The sequence below is a fragment of the Brachyhypopomus gauderio genome, chromosome 20 (genome assembly GCF_052324685.1).
Source record: "Brachyhypopomus gauderio isolate BG-103 chromosome 20, BGAUD_0.2, whole genome shotgun sequence".
Taxonomy (NCBI): domain Eukaryota; kingdom Metazoa; phylum Chordata; class Actinopteri; order Gymnotiformes; family Hypopomidae; genus Brachyhypopomus; species Brachyhypopomus gauderio.
In genome coordinates, this window is record NC_135230.1 from 13,151,359 (window position 1) to 13,159,938 (window position 8,580).

Sequence of the window (8,580 nt, forward strand, 5' to 3'; positions counted from 1 at the left end):
GTTAAAATACCACAGATACTGCTGCTTACACATCCTCTCACTCTAAATCGGCTTTCAAATCCATTTTTCGTGCTTGTGCTGGAAAAAAACTCATTGTGAAATTAAAAATCAACCAATTAGAATAATTCACACCGTTGTTTCTAGGTAAAAGAGAGAAAGGACATCCCCCAGGACCTTCTGTTTATCTGTGGCATACCCTTACCTTTTTACATGAACGTATTGGACTGAGACCAGCTGGCGCCTTCGAAGTGATTGATAGCTGTTCTAACCAATAGTTCACTTGAAACTGAAAAGATCAACCCCTCGCTTGCCATGATTGGTGAATGTCCATCCGTAATCCAAGGCTGTTTGGAAATGTAGTCCTGCTAACCTAAGCTAGGCTAAGCTCAGATAAGCTAAGCCCCCCAGAACACACGCAAATGACTCTGTTCGGCGAAACTGAAGCAGTCGTGGATTATTTTGTTAGTTTATATTTTGATCGTGTATACTTTTGAACATCACATCACCGGCATGTCCAGTTGTTTGGGTATGCCGGTGACCCGGAAGTAAGCCTGAACAACAGCTACAACGCTCTACGAAGGACTCCTTTTGTGTTTGTGAGTACAAATGAACAATTGTGCATATGAGAATTCATACTAAATATATAATCTAATACTAAACATTAGATTATGAACAGTATTAGAGGTATAGAGGTGACTTTCCTCCAGTCATCCACAGTCCATGATTGCCTCTCTTTAGCCCATTGCAGTCTTGTCCTTTTCTGTTTAGGTGTCAATGATGGTTTTCTTTTAGCTTTCCATTTCCTTTAGGCGATTTCTTACGGTTCGGTCACATATATTGGCTCCAGCTTCCTCCCATTTATGCTTCATCTGTTTAGTTGTACTTTTTTGTTTTTTTCGGCCTTAAGTTCTTTGTCTTGGCGCTTTGAGGTCTTTCTTGGTCTACCAGTATGCTTGGCTTTAACAACAATTCCATGCTGTTTGTATTTGGTCCATATCTTGGATTCAGCTGACTGTGAACAGCCCACATCTTTAGCAACCATGCATGAAGAGTTACCTTCTTCAAGAAGTTCAACAATCCTCTCTTATGTTTCAAGAGACATTGCTCTTGTTGGAGCCGTGGTTCTTGTCACTCCACTTCGTCCAGCAGCCCTCCAAGGTGTCATGACTGCAGGTGTTTTTAACTGCAGAGTAATGAGCAGATCTAATCTGAGGCAGATTGATTGGGTGTGTCCTTATTTTCTACCTCCATTTGAGTGATTCCATATTTTTTCCCCTGTGCTTGCTCAATAAAAGTAACATTTACTTTGTTTCCACAATGTTTTTTTTTCTTTTAGTGTTTCTTAAAGCCAGCAAGTTGCACTAAGCAATGACCTTTTTATTGCAGCATGTTTTTCATCTGAGTTTGTTCTACAGAATAAAATGTCTGAATGAGTGCTCATCTGCAGTTCAAACCAAGCATCAGAATGGGGAAGAAAGGTGATTTAATTTTTGAATGTGGCATGGTTGTTGGTGCTGGACAGGCTAGTCTGAGTATTTCAGAAATTGCTGATCCACTGGGATTTTCATGCACAAATCAACTCTAAGGTTTACAGAGAATGGTCCGAAAAAGATAAAATATCCAGTGTGTGGCAGTTCTGTGGCTGCCACACACACATTGCCTTGTTGATGCCAGAGGTCAGAGGAGAATGGCCAGACTGGTTCAAGCTGATAGAATGGCAACAGTGACTCAAATAACAGAGGCATGCAGAAGAGCATCTATGAACGCGCAACACATTTAACCTTGAGGCGGATGGGCTACAGCAACAGAAGACCATATACCGGATTCCACTCCCGTCAGCTAAGAACAGGAAACTGAGACTACAGTTTGCACAAGCTCACCAAAACTGGAAAATGAAAGATTGGAAAAATGTTGCCTGTTCTGATGAGTCTTGATTTCTGCTGCGACTTTCGGATGGTAGGGTCAGAATTTGGCGTCAACAACATGAAAGCATGGATCCATCCTGCCTTGTAACAATGGTTCAGGCTGTTGTTAGGGATATATTTCCTTGCACACTTTGGGCCCATTAGTACCAATTGAGCATCATTTAAATGTCAGCCTGCCCGAGTCTTGTTACTGACCATGTCCATCCCTTTATGACACAGTGTACCCATCTTCTGATGGCTACTTCCAGCAGGATAACATGCCATGTCATAAAGCGCGAATCATCTCAGACTGGTTTCTTGACAATGTGACAATTAGTTCACTGTACTCAAATGGCCTCCACAGTCACCAGATCTCAATCCAATAGATCACCTTTGGATTGTGGTGGAACGGGAGATTCACATCATGGATGTGCAGCCAACAAATTTGCAGCAACTGCGTGACGCTATCATGTCAATATTGACCAGACTCTCTGAGGAATGTTCCCAGTACCTTCTTGCATCTATGCCAAAAAGGAATAAGGTAGTTCTGAAGGCAAAAGTGGGTTCAAACCAGTACTAACAAGGTATACCTAATAAAGTGGCCTGTGTGTGTGTGTGTGTGTGTGTGTGTGTGTGTGTGTGTGTGTATAACATATTTCAAGTTGCAAAATACAAAACATTTTTGTAACGTTATGGTCTGGGCAGGTGTGACGCAAATGCAGGATTTTAAAATCAGTTTATTAATAAAACAACACTGGTGACTAAATAGGTGAGGAAAACCAGGCAAACAAACATGACAAGAGGGCTAACCATCTCAAACTAATCAAACAGGCTACTGGGAAATGAAACACTTTGGGGCGGTTTCCCAGACAGGGTTTAACTTAAGCCAGGACCAGGCCTTAATCTGGAGTAGTTAATCATGTCTTTAAAAAGGGCTTTCTGAAACACAGATTAACTACTGATTACTAACACCTGGACTATGGAGTCCTGAATTAAAGTAAACGAGCTTGATTTAAAACCACCTGTGATAGTCTGAATTAGCTGGAGCAAAGTTGCCTATAAAACATGGAATGGACCTAGAAATGTGTAAAATAGCATTGAACTGGAGAGTCAGATACAAGTAAAACCATGGCTGCAGAGAAGAGACTCCGATCAAAAAACTTTACTGAGCATGAGAAAACTCTGTTAAAGCAAATAGTTTCAAGACACCCGGTTATTGAAGATAAACAACACACATCAGCTGCGGAATCAAAGAAAAGGAATGCCTGGAAATCTATTTGCAATGAATTTAATGCAAATGAACACACATGTACAAGAACATTACAACAACTCCAAGTAAGAATAATTGGCTTTATTAGGTTTCTCTTTTGTGAAATGAGTGAGTTGACATAAGTTACTTTATACAGGTTTTGTGGAAGAGTATAAAAATAAGCCTCAAAAAGACTGCTGCTGAAGCCCGAAGAGAGAGGTTTAAGACTGGTGGGGGGGCTGCACATAAAGATCCTGACCAGGTGGATGAGTTACTGACAGGAATAATGGAGAGTCAGCAACCTTTGGAGAACATACCAGATGATGACCATTTAGACAGTTCAGATGATGGATCTCAGGCACCTACTTTGGGTAAATTAATTCAGTTCATCTTGTCTTTTATTTCTAACATTTAAAACTGTATTTGTGTCAGTGTCATGTAATCTGCATTTATCTGAACTGTTCTGGTTTCAAGGAGAAGGTCACATGGACAGAACTGAAGTGGAGTTGCAAAGTAGTTTACCCTCCACATCCTCAACAACATGTGTGGCAGCGTCTGCCAGTAGGCCTACTGGTCAGTACAACAAAAGACTCACTATCCATGAACGGCTGGCAAATGAATTTCATGAACATAAGTTAAATTATCTTAAGGAGCAGCATGAAATGAAAATGAAGATCCTACAAGTAGAACTGGAAATGAAGATGAAGGAGAGAGACATGCAAGTGTCTCAAATGCCACAGTAGTACATAAACCTATAAAATAAATGATATGTTGGATGTAATGGTTATTTCTGTAATGCACCAAACAAAATGTACACATTTACTTTGAAATAAAAATTTATTAACTCATTACATGTGAAATGTATATAATTTGAGCAGAAGTAAAAAAAAAGGGATAATGTTGAGAATATCTACTTAAAGTGGCACAGTGCAAATGCATCTCTGTATGCAAGTCCTTCTCTGGCATCTGCTGGAAATGGTGGTACATCTGGATTGTCATCCTCTTCAATTGGAGGATCAGGGCATCCACGCTGTTTCAGGTAGTTGTGTAGAACAGCTGTTGCAATGATGACAATGCAGCATCTTCTTGGCTTGAACCTGAGTGTTTTTCGAAGGCACTGAAAACGACTCTTCCAAATTCCAAACATGTGCTCTATTAGACCCCTAGTGCGCATGTGAGCCTGGTTGTAGCGCCACTGCTCAGCTGTTGCTGGATGCAAGTATGGCGTAAACAAAAAATTCTTCTGGGCGTACCCACTGTCACCAAGCAATATTCCGTTGTGTACTCCTCTTTCAAATTGAGCATACAGAGATGAGTTAAGAAAAATACGGGAATCATGAGTAGCACCTTTCCAACGTGCAACAATGTTTGAAAACAGTAATTGGGGAGTGCATACACCTTGGACATTTATGGAAAACCAATTCTTGCGGTTCCTGTATTCCTCAGCATCTGGAGTAGATGGGCATTTTATGGGAATATGGGTTCCATCTATGCAGCCTATGACTCCTGGAAAGTGCCCATATTCATAGAAATGTACTTTGGGGTTTACCTGGGTTGTAGCATCAGGGAAATTTATGTACTGTCCTCTTAGGTCACAAATGGCTCTGCATACTCTGTGAATGACTTTACATACTGTTGGTTCACTAACACCAACTAAATCCCCAGTTTCTCGATGAAAGGTGCCACATGCCAAGAACCTTAAAGTCAAGAGCACTTGGAGACGAACAGGTAAAGGCCGTCCTCGCTGAGTCACAGATGAAAACTTGTGTTCCAACAATGAAATAATCTCCATGGCATCTATTTTATACATTCTAAAACAATCTCTGAAACTAATGTCATCAAAATGTTGAAATGGGTCACTTCTGTCAGCAAGAACATATCTAGCTGGTGGTACTCTTTGGTCTTCATTGACATAGTCCAAGTAATCCATGTGTCTTCTTTGACAAACAACATTAATCTGAAGTTAAACATGCCTCCTGTCAGGTTTAATTTAAACCTCAATTTAGTCCTGCATTAGCACTAATCTTCCTTCAAGAAATGAGATTACATAATTCAGAATTAGACTAAATGTAGGACTATTTTGAGCCATGACTGAGAAAGCATATTTCTGTTACTCTGAGTTAAAAGGCCAATTTAGTCTAGGACTAGGCTTAATCTCTGTCTGGGAAACCGCCACTTTATCTATTAAGAGGTACAGTCACGGTTACCACACATAACACTAACGAACCCAACGTGAAACGGGATTACCATATGGAATTAAGGCAAACCACATAACAGCAAACAACCACCACAGGATGGCACTAGGAACCAAAACAATATAAACGCACGAACAAGGAGAACGGGAAAACCAAGGATCAACAGAAAGCATGAATTAGGATGTGAACAAACAGAACAACGGGAATGCAAATCAGAGGCAGCGGCAATAGCATACCATAAGGTGACCAAGGACAACATACAAACTGACGACAGAAGTAGGGAAATAGGGGAGGTGAAATGGGGATTTCATGATTACACGGGAAGGCGAGACAGACAGGCAGGGAAAAACACCAACACACAGACTAAGACGACAGATTGACGGCTAGTAGAGAGGGGGGTGGAGCCAGTGTTCGTTTAGAGGAAAGCAAAACTCACTGCAATTTTTCAGAGAAAAGAATTTGTCAGTTAAATTATTAATTGTTAAGAATTGTACTAAATGGACAAGGTAAGGCAAGTTAATTGATATAGCACATTTCAAAGACATCAGCAGTTGTTCAAAAGTGCTTTATAGAGAAGAAAATTTAAAAAGCTTATTACAACCCAAGACCTATCGCCCTCTGGTGGCGACCCGGCCCCCTCACTGTGACACCTTGCCATTGCCAACAGGATTTTAAAGTAGACATTAAAGGTAATTTAAAAAATGAATTTAAAGAAGTCAAATCAAAGGGTTTACAATAATAATGAGACTAAGATAAAATAATTAAAAATGAATTTTAATAATAGTTAATAACAATTAAGTTAATAATAGTGAAAAGATAAATAAAACTGGAAATAGCGCTACATTTTAGGTACTACAATGTTTCAATACCTACAAAACAATATCTAACCAAAAGCATGGCCAAATAAGTACGTTTTTATCTTTTATCTTTAAAAACATCTATCATTGGAACTCTTCTAATGTCCTCTGGCAGCTGGTTAGAAACAGCATAATAGCTAAATGTTGCCTCTCCATGCTTAGTTTTTAACCTTGGGCAGGACTAACTGAGTTACTAATGACCTAAGATTTCTGCCTGGCTCATAGCTCTGCAGTATATCAGATAGATCCACTGGTCCTACACCATTAAGTGATTTATAGACCAGTAATAACACCTTGAAGTCTATCCTGTACTGTACTGGTAGCCAGCGTAAGAACTTAAGAATGGGGGTGATGTTATAACTTCTTTTTGCTACTATTGAGAACTCTAGCAGCTGCATTTTGAATCAACTGTAGCTGTTTGATTGTCAATGTTGTAAGTCCTGTTATGAGACAAAAGCATGGATGAGACAAAAACATGGATGAGAATTAGGAAGGATCAGGGTGTCACGTTGAGGACCCCGGCCCCTCCCTTTTGGGCGTGTGTTTACGTAGTCTACGTGCATCGTCTGCGTCTGTGGATATTTCGTGGTGAGGGCTATGTCATGTGATAATCCGTCTCACCTGTGAATCGTCTCGTAATCACCTGGGGTTAATGTGGTTTGTCTATTTAATGTGCGCTCGCGCAGTGTCCTGTGCTCGTTGTTGTCTAAAGTCTACACGTCTCTGTAGTACACGTTATATGTTTCTCGTGCGCTATTGCGCAATCTCCGTGTCAAACAATAAAAGTGACGTCTACAGCAAGGATCCAGTGTCTCGTCCTTCGCTCACCCCGTATCGTCACAGAACGACGAGCCTTCCGAGACACAAAAAGGGATGCCAGGCTACAAGCAGAAGCTGAAGAAGGGGAAGAAACCCTGCAAGCGGCATCACGGCTCTTCTTCCTCTCCCTCACGCCACAAAGCCCCGCCGACTCTGGCACAGCTGATGCAGGACCCAGAGTGTGCCTACCTGCTGTGCGCGGCTCGGGAGACCTCCATAACCGAGCTGAGAGAGGAATACCGCAAGACAGCTGCTCGGGTATGGGAGGAGCGACACCCCTCTCCTTCTCGGGAGCTATCGCCCCTGCGGGTGGGCGTCCTCGAGCTGGAGGAGGACCCCCCCGGTCGAGAGGAGGGCTCCTCTCCGCTTCAGGAGGCGATGCCCACGCAGGAACAGCTGGAGAGGGACCCTGTGTGCGCTTCCCAGCTGTCTGCGGCGCGTGAGTGCAAGGACCCGGAGAGGGCGGAGATGTTCCGCGAGGGCGCAGTGAGGATTTGGAGACATCTCCACTCGTCTCCTTCCCGCGCCCTCTCGCCTCCGAGGGTGGTCGCCTGCACAATCGGCGCTACCGCGTCAACTCCGGAGGAGGAGTTCGGAGAGGAGGACTCTGAGGAGGAGGAGCAGGAAGACGAGGTAGAGGACTACTCCCCGTCTATAGGCGACGCCTCCACCGTGGACTACGGTGGAGAGGAGGAGGAAGAGGAATACCCTCCGTCAGAGGACTCCGCCTCCACCGTGGACTACGGTGGAGGGGACGGAGAGGAATACCCTCCGTCAGGGGACTCCGCCTCCACCGTGGACTACGGTGGAGGGGACGGAGAGGAATACCCTCCGTCAGAGGACTCCGCCTCCACCGTGGACTACGGTAGGGAGGAGGCGGAGTCGGAGGAAGAATCGGAGGACGAGGATTACCTCCCTCCGCCCGTGTGCCCCTCTCGCACCGCAGAGAAGGGTGAGGAGGAGGAGGGCTCCTACACTACGGAGGAAGAAGAGAGCCCTCCCCTCTCAGAGAGGTCTGCGGAGACCGTAAGAGGGAAGCGGACGCCCTCTTCCGCTCGCTCCAGAGACAGTGCTATGGACTGCTCTCGGGGTGGCAGCCCGGAGCAGCCCATGGAGTGGAGCCAGGGAGAGGAAGAGGAGGAAGAAATGGAGACCGAAGGGGACCACTCACACGGCCCGTTCGGTCAGTCCGTCAGCCGCGACGCACCAGGCGCGTACGCAAGCCCCGGCGCTCCTGGCACGTCAGCCCGCCGCGCTGCCCCTGGCACGTCAGCCCGCCGCGCTGCCCCTGGCACGTCAGCCCGCCGCGCTGCCCCTGGCACGTCCGCCCGCCGCGCTGCACCTGGCACGTCCGCCCGCCGCGCTGCACCTGGCGGAGAGTCCGCAGCAAAGGCAGGAGGAACACCGCCTACCGCAGCGCCTGCAGCACCAGCAGCTCCGGACCTCTCTCCCCTGCTCGCTCTCCTCCTGGCGCGAAGCCTGGCGCCCATGTCGTGTGTGTGTGTTCCCGTGTTTGTCAGTCTTCCCCTTTGTGTACCAAACCCGTTTTTCCCTCT